The following is a 15009-nucleotide window of genomic DNA, read 5'->3' as shown; positions in this document are numbered from 1 at the left end:
AAGCCTGATGACCCAATGTGAACAGTCACCAAACGCCAAAATCTATACAGATGGAATACATCCCAAATTGGGGTGCATAGCAAGGTGGAGGTCAACCACCGACCAATTCAACAAAGAAACAACAAAGAGCCAGCACCAATGTGCACTAAGGCATCAAATATTCCAAACTGCATTATAAAAATTTTTTTTTTGAGATTTTTGGCAAAAAATTGCAATTTCTTGAGCTGCTTCGCCACGTCACGGCAAATCTCATTTGAAGCAGTCCTACACTAAAATATTTTTATAAAATGTGCCATGCGGCCTCACATATAAATAGCAGAACTGCTCTCAGCAGCACTCACCTGGTCTATTGCAGTCCCGTACCCATGACTGAGTCATGGCTGTGGGCGGGACAGGTCCAAGCAAATGCTGCATGAAGTATATATATAGCCTGTGGACAAAGCCTGATGACCCAATGTGAACAGTCACCAAACGCCAAAATCTATACAGATGGAATACATCCCAAATTGGGGTGCATAGCAAGGTGGAGGTCAACCACCGACCAATTCAACAAAGAAACAACAAAGAGCCAGCACCAATGTGCACTAAGGCATCAAATATTCCAAACTGCATTATAAAAATTTTTTTTTGAGATTTTTGGCAAAAAATTGCAATTTCTTGAGCTGCTTCGCCACGTCACGGCAAATCTCATTTGAAGCAGTCCTACACTAAAATATTTTTATAAAATGTGCCATGCGGCCTCACATATAAATAGCAGAACTGCTCTCAGCAGCACTCACCTGGTCTATTGCAGTCCCGTACCCATGACTGAGTCATGGCTGTGGGCGGGACAGGTCCAAGCAAATGCTGCATGAAGTATATATATAGCCTGTGGACAAAGCCTGATGACCCAATGTGAACAGTCACCAAACGCCAAAATCTATACAGATGGAATACATCCCAAAGCAGCATTTGCTATTTATATGTGAGGCCGCATGGCACATTTTATAAAAATATTTTAGTGTAGGACTGCTTCAAATGAGATTTGCCGTGACGTGGCGAAGCAGCTCAAGAAATTGCAATTTTTTGCCAAAAATCTCAAAAAAAAAAAAAAAATTTTATAATGCAGTTTGGAATATTTGATGCCTTAGTGCACATTGGTGCTGGCTCTTTGTTGTTTCTTTGTTGAATTGGTCGGTGGTTGACCTCCACCTTGCTATGCACCCCAATTTGGGATGTATTCCATCTGTATAGATTTTGGCGTTTGGTGACTGTTCACATTGGGTCATCAGGCTTTGTCCACAGGCTATATATATACTTCATGCAGCATTTGCTTGGACCTGTCCCTCCCACAGCCATGACTCAGTCATGGGTACGGGACTGCAATAGACCAGGTGAGTGCTGCTGAGAGCAGTTCTGCTATTTATATGTGAGGCCGCATGGCACATTTTATAAAAATATTTTAGTGTAGGACTGCTTCAAATGAGATTTGCCGTGACGTGGCGAAGCAGCTCAAGAAATTGCAATTTTTTGCCAAAAATCTCAAAAAAAAAAAAAAAAAAAAAAAAAAAAAAAAAATTTTATAATGCAGTTTGGAATATTTGATGCCTTAGTGCACATTGGTGCTGGCTCTTTGTTGTTTCTTTGTTGAATTGGTCGGTGGTTGACCTCCACCTTGCTATGCACCCCAATTTGGGATGTATTCCATCTGTATAGATTTTGGCGTTTGGTGACTGTTCACATTGGGTCATCAGGCTTTGTCCACAGGCTATATATATACTTCATGCAGCATTTGCTTGGACCTGTCCCGCCCACAGCCATGACTCAGTCATGGGTACGGGACTGCAATAGACCAGGTGAGTGCTGCTGAGAGCAGTTCTGCTATTTATATGTGAGGCCGCATGGCACATTTTATAAAAATATTTTAGTGTAGGACTGCTTCAAATGAGATTTGCCGTGACGTGGCGAAGCAGCTCAAGAAATTGCAATTTTTTGCCAAAAATCTCAAAAAAAAAAAAAAAAAAAAAAAAAAAAAATTTTATAATGCAGTTTGGAATATTTGATGCCTTAGTGCACATTGGTGCTGGCTCTTTGTTGTTTCTTTGTTGAATTGGTCGGTGGTTGACCTCCACCTTGCTATGCACCCCAATTTGGGATGTATTCCATCTGTATAGATTTTGGCGTTTGGTGACTGTTCACATTGGGTCATCAGGCTTTGTCCACAGGCTATATATATACTTCATGCAGCATTTGCTTGGACCTGTCCCGCCCACAGCCATGACTCAGTCATGGGTACGGGACTGCAATAGACCAGGTGAGTGCTGCTGAGAGCAGTTCTGCTATTTATATGTGAGGCCGCATGGCACATTTTATAAAAATATTTTAGTGTAGGACTGCTTCAAATGAGATTTGCCGTGACGTGGCGAAGCAGCTCAAGAAATTGCAATTTTTTGCCAAAAATCTCAAAAAAAAAAAAAAAAAAAAAAAAAATTTTATAATGCAGTTTGGAATATTTGATGCCTTAGTGCACATTGGTGCTGGCTCTTTGTTGTTTCTTTGTTGAATTGGTCGGTGGTTGACCTCCACCTTGCTATGCACCCCAATTTGGGATGTATTCCATCTGTATAGATTTTGGCGTTTGGTGACTGTTCACATTGGGTCATCAGGCTTTGTCCACAGGCTATATATATACTTCATGCAGCATTTGCTTGGACCTGTCCCGCCCACAGCCATGACTCAGTCATGGGTACGGGACTGCAATAGACCAGGTGAGTGCTGCTGAGAGCAGTTCTGCTATTTATATGTGAGGCCGCATGGCACATTTTATAAAAATATTTTAGTGTAGGACTGCTTCAAATGAGATTTGCCGTGACGTGGCGAAGCAGCTCAAGAAATTGCAATTTTTTGCCAAAAATCTCAAAAAAAAAAAAAAAAAAAAAATTTTAAAATGCAGTTTGGAATATTTGATGCCTTAGTGCACATTGGTGCTGGCTCTTTGTTGTTTCTTTGTTGAATTGGTCGGTGGTTGACCTCCACCTTGCTATGCACCCCAATTTGGGATGTATTCCATCTGTATAGATTTTGGCGTTTGGTGACTGTTCACATTGGGTCATCAGGCTTTGTCCACAGGCTATATATATACTTCATGCAGCATTTGCTTGGACCTGTCCCGCCCACAGCCATGACTCAGTCATGGGTACGGGACTGCAATAGACCAGGTGAGTGCTGCTGAGAGCAGTTCTGCTATTTATATGTGAGGCCGCATGGCACATTTTATAAAAATATTTTAGTGTAGGACTGCTTCAAATGAGATTTGCCGTGACGTGGCGAAGCAGCTCAAGAAATTGCAATTTTTTGCCAAAAATCTCAAAAAAAAAAAAAAAAAAAAAAAAAATTTATAATGCAGTTTGGAATATTTGATGCCTTAGTGCACATTGGTGCTGGCTCTTTGTTGTTTCTTTGTTGAATTGGTCGGTGGTTGACCTCCACCTTGCTATGCACCCCAATTTGGGATGTATTCCATCTGTATAGATTTTGGCGTTTGGTGACTGTTCACATTGGGTCATCAGGCTTTGTCCACAGGCTATATATATACTTCATGCAGCATTTGCTTGGACCTGTCCCGCCCACAGCCATGACTCAGTCATGGGTACGGGACTGCAATAGACCAGGTGAGTGCTGCTGAGAGCAGTTCTGCTATTTATATGTGAGGCCGCATGGCACATTTTATAAAAATATTTTAGTGTAGGACTGCTTCAAATGAGATTTGCCGTGACGTGGCGAAGCAGCTCAAGAAATTGCAATTTTTTGCCAAAAATCTCAAAAAAAAAAAAAAAAAAAAAAAAAAAAATTTTATAATGCAGTTTGGAATATTTGATGCCTTAGTGCACATTGGTGCTGGCTCTTTGTTGTTTCCAGATTGCACAATACCCTGTGATGACCTGATAGGCCAGGGCGTCACATATATATATACTGTGTATACTGTATATATAATTTGTTTTATCATATTTACACACACATTTACATATTTACATTGTTTGCAATGTAAAGTGGTATACAAAGAAAGAAGTAAAATAGTGAAATTCTCTACGTTCACAAATTTTATAAAATCATAAGAAAAAATTTACAATTTTGAATTTTGTTTTTGTTCATCAAAGCCGTTGAAGAATATGCAATTTACCCCTGTTCCTAACTGGACACATTTTCTTGTTTTTTTGTACCTGCTTTTAAATGAGCTGTAAAGTTTTTTTCTCATTTGTATATTCAAATAAATTTTGCATCTTTTTTACATGATACATGGGACTTGATCTTTTTGTTATTGTCTTGCTCTCCATTTTTACCTGATATTAGGAAACATTGCTGGATAAATAAAGGTCAGTTTTTTATAATCACAAAGGACCACTAGCATACGTTTAAAATTTATTTAGTATAACTAATATATTTTTTTCCAATGGTGGTAGGGCTAGTAACAGTTATTTGAATTTCCAACAACTTTTTTTTTTATTTTTATTTCAGATATTGAGGCACCCATTGGGTTGTAAAAAAAACTGGGGAGCAACATTTCAGTATGTAAATACTTTAGGTTTACCTTATTTCTCCTGTAACAGGGGCTGGTATTTTAGCCCCAGTTACAGTGGAAATGCTTTCTCCAGGCTGCATAATTAGGATTCTATACCTAGGCTGCATACCTAGGCTGTGTCACCTAGGACCCATCAACTCCTTTTCCCTCTGTATACCCAACAATCATGCACTTTTTAAGCACTGCATGTAGAGTGATCAGAAACATAAAGTCAGTAATAAGCCCTCTGTGCCCTCTCTATAGGGAGTATTGTTGCATTTGACAGCTGGATACCTGCAAAATCGCAAGCAGCTTCAGTTTAAAACATCATTGCAGACTATAATGTGGACTGTCAAGACATTTATGGTCTATGGGCGGTCCAGAATTGTGTATTCCTCACTAATAAAGGCAAAGCAACTTTAGTGACAAGAGTAATGTCATTTTTTTTTCAAAAAGTAAAATAATATTCTGTCACACTAGTTATGGGGAAGTACCAAGCAAATGGCGAAAGGGAAGGGAAACCCTGTGTCTATGGTAGGGGTATATGGTGACACTTGACCAAGCCTAAAGCTGGGCCCTGGCTTCCCTCACCACCCTAGATAGGTTCCGCACTTATGCGCCAAGCTTAATACCTGACCCTGGATTACCCTGAAGTAGGCCCTAGGCAGAGAGCGGATGGGATCACTACTTAGTCAACCTCACAAAGCTCTAAAGAAGACACAGGAATAGTGTGTTGGGTGAACTCCCGATGTTCGGTGTTCAGGAGACTCGCCCAAAAGCTTTGTAAAGTTTGAGTTCGGGTTCTGAGATACCGTGAACTTATGTCTGAACACCAAACTTAGACTTTACAGTTATGGGATGGGGCGGGGGGCTGTAAAATAAAGAATACAGTTAATAATAAACATTGTCATTATACTTACAAGTCCCATGATGTGTCCTGCAGCCTCTGTCTCCTGCCACTTCTGCTTACGATCATCACTGTGCCCTCCCGGTAACCAGCAAGGACGATAGGACCTTCCATGATGTCATACCCATGTGACCAGTCACGTGTGAATGTTGTATTACCTCGTTGATTACATACCGGTCACATGGCTATGACGTCATTCTAGGTCCTGTCACTGCATCTCGCCGGTGGTACAAGGTGCTCGCCAGAGCATCTCAATACTCAGTAAACTCGGCGAGTGCCGTGTACCGGTGAGATGCTCGGGCACATGCTCGGCTCCCCCTCCCTGCATGTTGGCTCTCTTTACAGAGTCAACCCTCATGCAGGGATTAGCTGCCACAGCCAGTGAATAGCGGCGCCGGGAATCAGGTGATCGGAGATCACCGTTGCTATAGTAACCCGCTTGTTAGGTTACTATGGAAAGGGTGGCAGCGGTGATGTCACCGCTTACCAACCAGCAGCTTCTGCTCACTCATTGAGTGATTAGACTGCACGGGGAGGAGCAGCGTTCTTCCTCCCCCGTGCTTTGTTATATAGCAGAGCCCCGTGGGTTGAAGGAGAAAGAAGACAGAAGACCAGGATTGCGGAGGGGTGAGAGGGAGTAATAAAGATGGAATTCCTAAGTATGTCTGTGTAATTATTTCTAATAAAGTATTTTTTCTCTGTGTGGTGTCCTTTTTTTAATCCTTTATTGGAGATTCTTAATGGCCGGGTCAAACTTGCCTGACATTAAGAATCTCTGGCTTAATATTAGCTGGTAAAACAAAGCTGATATTAACCTCTAATTACCCAGAGAGCCACCTGGCACCAGGGCCACTGCAAGAATTGGATACAGCGTCAGAAGATGGTGCTTCTATGAAAGCGCCATTTTCTGAGGTGGCTGCAGACTACAATTCGCAGTGGGGGGTGTTATGATTCAGTGACTGAGGAGGATCAGAAAAAGGACAAACAACTAGGAAACCCAGAATGTTGTTACATTCAGTCCAGGGGTGGACCCACAGGGACCATGCACCGGACTCCCCCAGGGAGGCCACCAAGAGCGAACCCCTATACAAGGACTGTCTGGCGACCACCCCAGAGGGCCTAGATGCACAGTAGCCAGAACAAAGGTGGGATACCGGGAGCGTCCTTGGAAAGTCCGGAGGGAATACTGAGGCCAGCCCGTGATGTCTTTGCACCAGAGGGAATCGGAACGGATGACCGGAGCCAGGTGAAGACAGCAGGCGGAGTCCTGAACCAGTGACGAGTGCAGGCTGGAGACTTCAGATGAAATCTGGAGCCGGTGGCGGAGTGGAGCAGAGGGACAATGGAGAGGTCCACTGCTAACGGACACCGGGGAATCTCCAGGGAGCTGGACCAGCTGTGGCACACACCGGGCGTCAGGTTCTGAGGATAGAGACAGGATTAATACAGGAACAGGACACAGAGGGCTTGAACACAATCACAAGATACTAAGCTGTGAGAACTTGTTGAACAAGCACCGCCCATATGTAACAGGAAGTCCTTTATACCCTGCACCTGCAATCAGCCATTTCCTGTTCCAGTGATGCTGGCCCTTTAAGAAAAGGTGAATGAGCGTGCCCGTGCCCTAATGCGCATGCACAAAGCCCGGGAGCTAGAGGCAAGCACAGGAGGCCGGGGACAGGACGCAGAGAAGCCGGAGGCAGAGTCCCAAGTCACAGCAAGCCGGGGGGACCACCGAGCAGGAAGCACGGGGGACGCAGGGGAGCAGGAGCGGGAGTCGGGCCGCGGTCAGTGTGCACGGGGACCAGATCAGTGGGTACGGAGTGGTGCCGGGACATCGGGACCGGATCAATGGGTAAGGAGTGGTGCCGGGACACCGGGGGCGTGACAAATGTTACCAGAGTGGTTGGAATCTCAGTGAACTGCAGACCTAACACTAACATACAACTAGAAGTAGCCGTGGGATGTGCCTACGATGACCTGGTCGCCTCGACACAGCCGGAGAACTAATTATTCCTACAGAGAGAAATACAGGAAAGACTAATCTGCCTCGGAGCAGTCCCCAAAGATATAGATAGCCCCCCACATATAAAGATTACGGTGATGTAGGAAAACACAAGACACAGGTAGAAAACAGATTCAGCAAAGATGAGGCCCAAACTTTATAAATAGGAAAGGATAGAAAAGAGCACTGTCTGCAGCCATGCAATACCCTAGAAATAGAACCAACACGCCTGATATGGAAAAATACTGAGTCCACACGGACTCTTCCCCATTATATCAGGACTCTGGTGTTACTGGGATGCAAACAAACACTAATATACTGGAGGGATTGAAATTAGTACCAAGCATGATAAAAGAAAATACATAGCAGAATATGGAGCAAGGCACACAGATATTCCCAGCAGGGAATGATCCAACTCCACCCAGTACTCCACACAGGCAAAATCAGGAAATAAGCCTTTGTACCTAAACAGAAAAAGCAACAAGAAAGTGGAAACCACCAGCAGAGGTACAAAAACAAAACTTATCTGAAAGGAGTTCTGGTAGACACAGAAGGAAAGGCTGGCTTCAGAATGTCCTTAGCACACAGGAGACAACATTGAGCACCCGCAAGGAACAAGAGAACACTACTCAGTTATATAGGCCCAGTTAGAACAACCTGATAGCCAATTATCCTCAGCAGTCTAGTTTCTATTCAGCAAGCCAACTCCACTACCAGCACTGACCACAAGAGGGAGCCCCAAACTGGAATCCAGTCCAAATGTATTCACAACAGGGGGGGCCCAGAAAGCTTGGACCAACCTGCGCTGCGGATTCCAATCCCCAGCTGCCTAGTTGTACCTGGCTAGACACGAAAATTGGGCGAAGCTCACGTTTTGTTTTTTTTATTATTATTTCATGAAGTTCATGAAATAATTAAATAAAGGGCTTCTCTATATTTTTGGTTACCAGCTGGGTACAAATAAGCAGCTTGGGGTTAGGGGCAGCCCATACCTGCCTGCTGTACCTGGCTAGCATACAAAAATATGGCAAAGCCCACGTCTTTTTATTTTAGTTTTTTGGCAAAAAAAAAAAAAAGGCTTCCCTGGATTTTCCATTGCTAGTGAAGGTAACACCAAGCAGTGGGTGTTAGCAGCCAGTAGCTGCTTGGATTACCCTTAGCTAGCAATAGAAAATTCAGCAGGAGCCCAAGCACATTTTTTTTTAATTATTTATTTAAACTAAAAAAAATGGGCTTTCCTGTATTATGATTAACTGACATCACAGTACTGTAAAAATAAATAAATAATTTTAAAAACCGACGTAGTGCTCCACGGTATTTTGGATTCTCAGCTCAGATAAAGCAGACGGCTGGGGTTGCCACCCCCAGCTGCCTGATTTACCTTGATTGGCAATCAAAATACAGGGAAGCCCATTCATTTTTTTTTATTTAAAAAGATAATTAAAAAAAAAAATGCTTGGGCTCCCGCTGTATTTTGATCGCCAGTCAGGTAAAGCCAGGCAACTAGGGGCTGGGATTCTCGGCAGCCGACCCTGGAAATGGCGCATTGTCTCCTAGTGCTCTTTCCAGGCGCTTTACCCAGCTCATCCAGCGGCCGTGATGGTGGTGGCTTGCTGGTGAATAAAGGGGTTAATACCAGCTTTGTATTCTCAGATGGTACTAAGCCCAAAATTCATGGTGTCACGCCTAATTAGACATGGCCACCATGAATTTCTAGGAAACTGTAAAAAAAAACACAACACAGAGAAAATTGTTTTTATTAGAAATAAAACAAAAAAGACATTTAGAGACTGCATTTTTGTTATAAAAAAAAATCCTTAGTCCAACGTAATCCACTGGGACAGCAATGTCAACTCTGCTTCATCACTGTGCACAGACACAGTCTATACACAGTGAGAAGCAAAGCGAAATGTCAACTCTGCTTCATCACTGTGCACAGTGTCTATATATAGTGAGAAGCAAAGCGCAATATCAACTCTGCATCATCACTGTGCACAGACACAGTCTATATACAGTGAGAAGGACAGAGAGCCATGTCATCTCTGCTACATCGCTGTGCACAGACACAGTCTATACATAGTGAGAAGCACATACAGCCATGTCAGGTCTGCTACATCGCTCTAGACAGAGCGATAAGCTAACAGTGAGGGGATGATTACACTTACGTCTCGCATTGCATCACCCCACTCTCAAAACAGGAGCGCCTCAGCTGTGGAAATACATGCAGCTGACCTACTGCGATCGGGAGATTGTGCGCCGTGATGCGATGACACTCGCATCACGGCGCACCAGGACCTTTGATGACATCTTCTCACATGACCAGTCTGTAGCTAATGAGGTAATACAACATTCACACATGTCTGGTCACATGGGTATGACGTCACGGTCACGGCAGGTCCTTATAGCCAGAGGTGCTTATCGGGGGAACAGTAATGATCGGTCGGACGTGGAAGCAGAAGCGCCGGAAGACAGAGTCTGCAGGACGTGCCGCGGGACCTGTAAGTATGATCATAATGTTTTTTTAATAACGTACTTTTTTTTACAGCCCCTGGACTCAAACTGTAACACGGACTGTAACACGAACATCCCAGAAAAGCTCGTGCTCGGGGTCGTGTGCACGAACACCATATGTTCAGTATGGACCGCGAACTTTACAGTTCGGGTTCGCCTATCCCTACACAGGAATAACAAACAGGGGACAGTGAACGATAAACTTATCTCCAGATGGCTCAGGAAGAGGAACTGCAACAACCACAGTTTCTCCAGTTGTATACAAGTAGACTACTTGCACTGAACTTATTAAAGATATAAAAGCTATCACCAGCACAGAGTAATAGGAAGTGAAGGTATAAAAAGAGCCCAAGGTAAGTACTGATGAAAAGCAGCTCAAAGGCTGAAGAACTCCACGGGGTCCTAAAAGGAAAGAGATGAAAACCAAGCAGAAATAATAGAAGATCAGAGAGCAGTTTGCACAGCCAAATGCTGTGACCTTCTATAGATGGACTCCACAGATCTGTCTGTCCCCCTTGAGACACCAGTGACACATTCAAAACCTAAGTAAGAAAGAATAATTACAGTGATTGGTTGGTCCTCAGCAGCTGACTCAAATAAATTTATCTTAAATGTAAATGAGACATGTTAAAAAATATTTACAAGTTCATATACCCTTTAACGCCTTAATGACATATTATGTACTATGTACGTCATATGCTGGCTGCCTGACTTTGATGCAGGCTCATAAGCCAAGACCGCATCTTTCCTGGCAGATGATAGCTGTGATATTCAACCATCAACTGCCTCTAACAGCCTGGTGCAATGCTCCACTCTGAGACTTTGGAGCTTACAGCGCGCTGGCAAGGGGCCTCTGTTCTCACTGCTCATTGGCGCTCCCGTGACATGACTGTAAGATATCGATGGGTTGCTGTTAATCTGTTGAAGGTCCCTGTGCCTGCCATCAAGGTACTAGTGTGAAAGCCATCCCATGGCTGACATTTATTGGGGACTATGACTAGTTCTGTAAACAGCAATACTTGGCATTGCTTTATATAGAACAAGTGATCTGATGATCACAGGTTCATGTACCCTAAGAACACTAACAAACAAAGAAAATTTTAAAAAAAGATTTAAAAAATATGTAAAAAAAGAATAAAAAGTTCTAATCACCCCCTTATCACATATTAAAACTTAAGAAATAAAATATACACATACTTGGTACTGTTGCTTATATAAAAGTATGATCTATCAAAATATAAAATAAATTATTAATATTGCCTAGTTAGTTTTACAGTAAAGTGAACACTGTAAATCCAAAACCCAATAATTACTGCTGAATTGTACTTTTTTACTATTTCGCTACACTTGGAATTTTTTGCTGCTTTTCAGTACATGATATAATAAATCGTTATGGCTCAAAGAATAAGGCGGAGGAAAAAACAAAAGTGCAAAAACAAAAACTTAGCTGATCCTTCTCATTCCCCATGCTTCCCCCCCTGTTTAAAGAAAAAGCTCATACTCACCTTTTGTGCCATTCCAGAGGTGTTGGCGCTCAAATTCCTGTGGCTCATGTAAGGTTGTTACGTCATGTGAGGCCAGTGCACATTCGCTGGGTTCCCTCTCTCTACCTTCAGACTTATGAGTAATAAATAGGAAGTCATCGGCTAGCCGCAGCTCTCGCCTCAACAGGCGGGAGGAGAGAAGCTGGCAGTAATATGGTGAGGGGCTGGCGTGACATAACAACCTCCCATGAGCCCCAGGCATGTGAGTGCTGACACCACTGGAATCATGCCATCAGAGGAGTTAAATATGAGATTTTTTCTAACGGGGGCAAACATGAGGGATGAGAAATTGTTATCTAACTAGTGGACAACCCCTTTAACCCCTTAAGGACGGAGCCAGTTTTGTCCTTAATGCCCAGGCCATTTTTTGCAATTCTGACCAGTGTCACTTTATGAGGTTATAACTCTGGAACGCTTCAACGGATCCCGGTGATTCTGACATTGTTTTTTCGTGACATATTGTACTTCATGATAGTTATAAATTTAGAACGATATTTTTTGCTTTTATTTGTGAAAAAATCGGAAATTTGATGAAAATTTTGAAAATTTTGCAATTTTCAAACTTTTAATTTTTATGCCCTTAACCCAGAGAGTTATGTCACACAAAACAGTTAATAAATAACATTTTCCACATGTCTACTTTACATTAGCGCAATTTCTGAAACAAAATGTTTTGGGGTTAGGAAGTTAGAAGGGGTCAAAGTTCATCTGCAATTTCCCATTTTTTCAACAAAATTCACAAAACCATTTTTTTAGGGACCACATCACATTTGAAGTTACTTTGAGAGGCCTAGGTGACAGAAAATACCCAAAAGTGACACCATTCTCAAAACAGCACCCCTCAAAGTACTCAAAACCACATCCAAGAAGTTTATTAACCCTTCAGGTGCTTCACAGGAACTAAAGCAAAGTGGAATGAAAAAAAGCAAAAAATAAAATTTTACCTAAAATGTTGCTCTACCCCAAATTTATTCACTTTTAGAAGAAATAACACAACAAAATGAACCCCAAAACTTGTTCCCACTTTCTTATGAACGCGCCAACACCCCACATGTGGTCAGAAACCTTTGTTTGGACAAATGGGAGGGCTCGGAACAGGAGCAGCAATATTTGAATTTTGGAAAGCAAATTTGGCTGAAATAGATTGCGGGCACCATGTTGCATTTACAGGTCCGCTAAGGTACCTAAACAGAAGAAACCCCTCACAAGTGACACCATTTTGGAAAGTGGACCCCTCAAGGCTTCTATCTAGGGGTATAGTGAGCATTTTGGATCCACAGGTACTTCACAGATTTTGATAACGTTACATTGTCACATTGAAAATTTTCATTTTTTTCTAAAAAATGTTGCTTTAGCATCAATTTTTTCACTTTTTCAAGAGGTAATTCCAAAAACTTCACCCCAATGTTTGTTACCCACTTTTTTATGAGCGCGGTGATACCTCACTTGTGGTCTGAAACCTTTGTTTGGAGAATTGGGAGGGCTTGGAACGGAAGGAGCAATATTTGAATTTTGGAAAGGAAATTTGGCTGAAAAAGATTGCGGGCACCATGTCGCATTTGGAGGACCCCTAAGGTATGTAAACAGCAAAAAACCACCACAAGTGACCCCATATTGGAAACTAGGCCCCTCAAGGAATTTATCTAGATGTTTGGTGAGTACCCTGAACCTCCAGGTGCTTTACAGAAGTTTATAATGTTGAGCCATGAAAATAAAAAATAAAATTTTACCACAAAATTGTTACTTCAACCAGGTAGCTTTTTTTTTCACAAGGGTAACAGGAAAAAAATCACCATGAAATTTATTGCGCAATTTCTCCTGAGTATGCTGATACCTTATGTGTGGTGGAAATCAACTGTTTGGGTGCACAGCAGGGCTCGGAAGGGAAAAAGTGCCATTTGACTGAACAATTGGCTGGAATAATTAGCGGACGCTATGTCACATTTGGAAAGCCCCTAAGGTGCCTAAACAGTGGAGGTCCCCCACAAGTGACCCCATTCTGGAAACAAGACACCTCAAGGCTTTTATCGAGGTGTATATTGAGCATTTTGAATCCACGAATACTTCACAGAATTTGATAAGCTTAGGTTGCCATATTCAAATTTTCATTTTTTTTACAAAAATGTTGATTTAGCGATCACTTTTTCAAGAGGCAACAACAAAACGTGTACTCCACAGGTTGTTATCTAATTTCTTGTGAGCGCAGGGATACCCCACATGTGGCCAAAAACCTTTGTTTGGATAAATGGGAGGGCTTGGAATGGAAAGAGCACCATTTGAATTCTGGAAAAGTTGAAGTAAATTGCGCGCACCATGTCACATTAGCAGGGTCCCTTGGGTACCTATACATCAGAAACCCCCCACAAGTGACCTCATTTTGGAAACTAGACCCCTCAAGGATTTTATTCAGGAGTATAGTAAGCATTTTGAATCCACAGGTACTTCACAAAAATGTTGCTAGTACACAGTGTCAGCCTTCCTGCAGAGATGTGAGTGTTGTCCAAGGGAGAACGCAGCTGCCCATGCCCACGATTTGGGTTCAGGCTGCTGTGGACTTTGGCTCTATTCTACCTGCAGAAAACACTCATCTCCGCAGCATAAATTGACATGCTGAGGCTCGGGAAGCTGCGCCACAGGTTGGTTTATGCTGCAGAGAAAAGAAACACAGTGGGCACGGGATTTCTAAAAATCCTTCCACTGTGCTTCTACTGCACAACGCAGCGTTATGGACGCAGGGAAAACACTCTGCGCCCAAAACGCTGCAAACCCTGATTGTGGGCACACAGCGTAAAATGCTACAATGGATGAATGGATAGATGTCAAACATATATATAATGTCCACCCCCCTCTGCAGATTCTAAGCTGGCGCCCTTTAGTGCCTTTCATGTGACACTAAAGGGTGCCTAGCCTTGTATTTAGCCCAAAAGAAAAAAAAATAATTAAAATAAATGACGTGGGGTCCCCCCTATTTTTGATAGCCAGCTAGGGTAAAGCAGACAGCTGTAGCCTGCAAACCACAGCTGACAGCTTCATCTTTGTCTGGTGATCAATTCGGAGGGCTCCCCAAGCTGTTTTTTGTTTTTTTTAATTATTTATAAATAAATAATTAAAAAAAAAACAAACGTGGGGTCCCCCCAAATTAGATCACCAGCCAAGGTGAAGCTGACAGCTGGGGTCTGGTATTCTCAGGATGGGAAGAGCCATGGTTATTGGACTCTTCCCAGCCTAAAAATAGCAGGCCGCAGCCACCCCAGAAATGGCGCATCCATTAGATGCGCCAATTCTGGCGCTTCGCCCCAGCTCATCCCGCGCCCTGGTGCGTTGGCAAACGGGGTAATAAATGGGGTTGATACCAGATGTGTAATGTCACCTGGCATCAAGCCCAGCAATTAGTTATGTCACGGCGTCTATCAGATACCCGACATAACTAATTGACAGTAATAAAAAAAAAAATTGACAACAAAAAAAAATGTATTTGAAAAAACACTCCCCAAAACATTCCCTG

Source organism: Anomaloglossus baeobatrachus, chromosome 4, assembly GCF_048569485.1.
Source record: "Anomaloglossus baeobatrachus isolate aAnoBae1 chromosome 4, aAnoBae1.hap1, whole genome shotgun sequence".
Classification (NCBI taxonomy): domain Eukaryota; kingdom Metazoa; phylum Chordata; class Amphibia; order Anura; family Aromobatidae; genus Anomaloglossus; species Anomaloglossus baeobatrachus.
The sequence above is the reverse complement of the archived record's forward strand: the minus strand, read 5'-3'. Positions refer to the sequence as shown.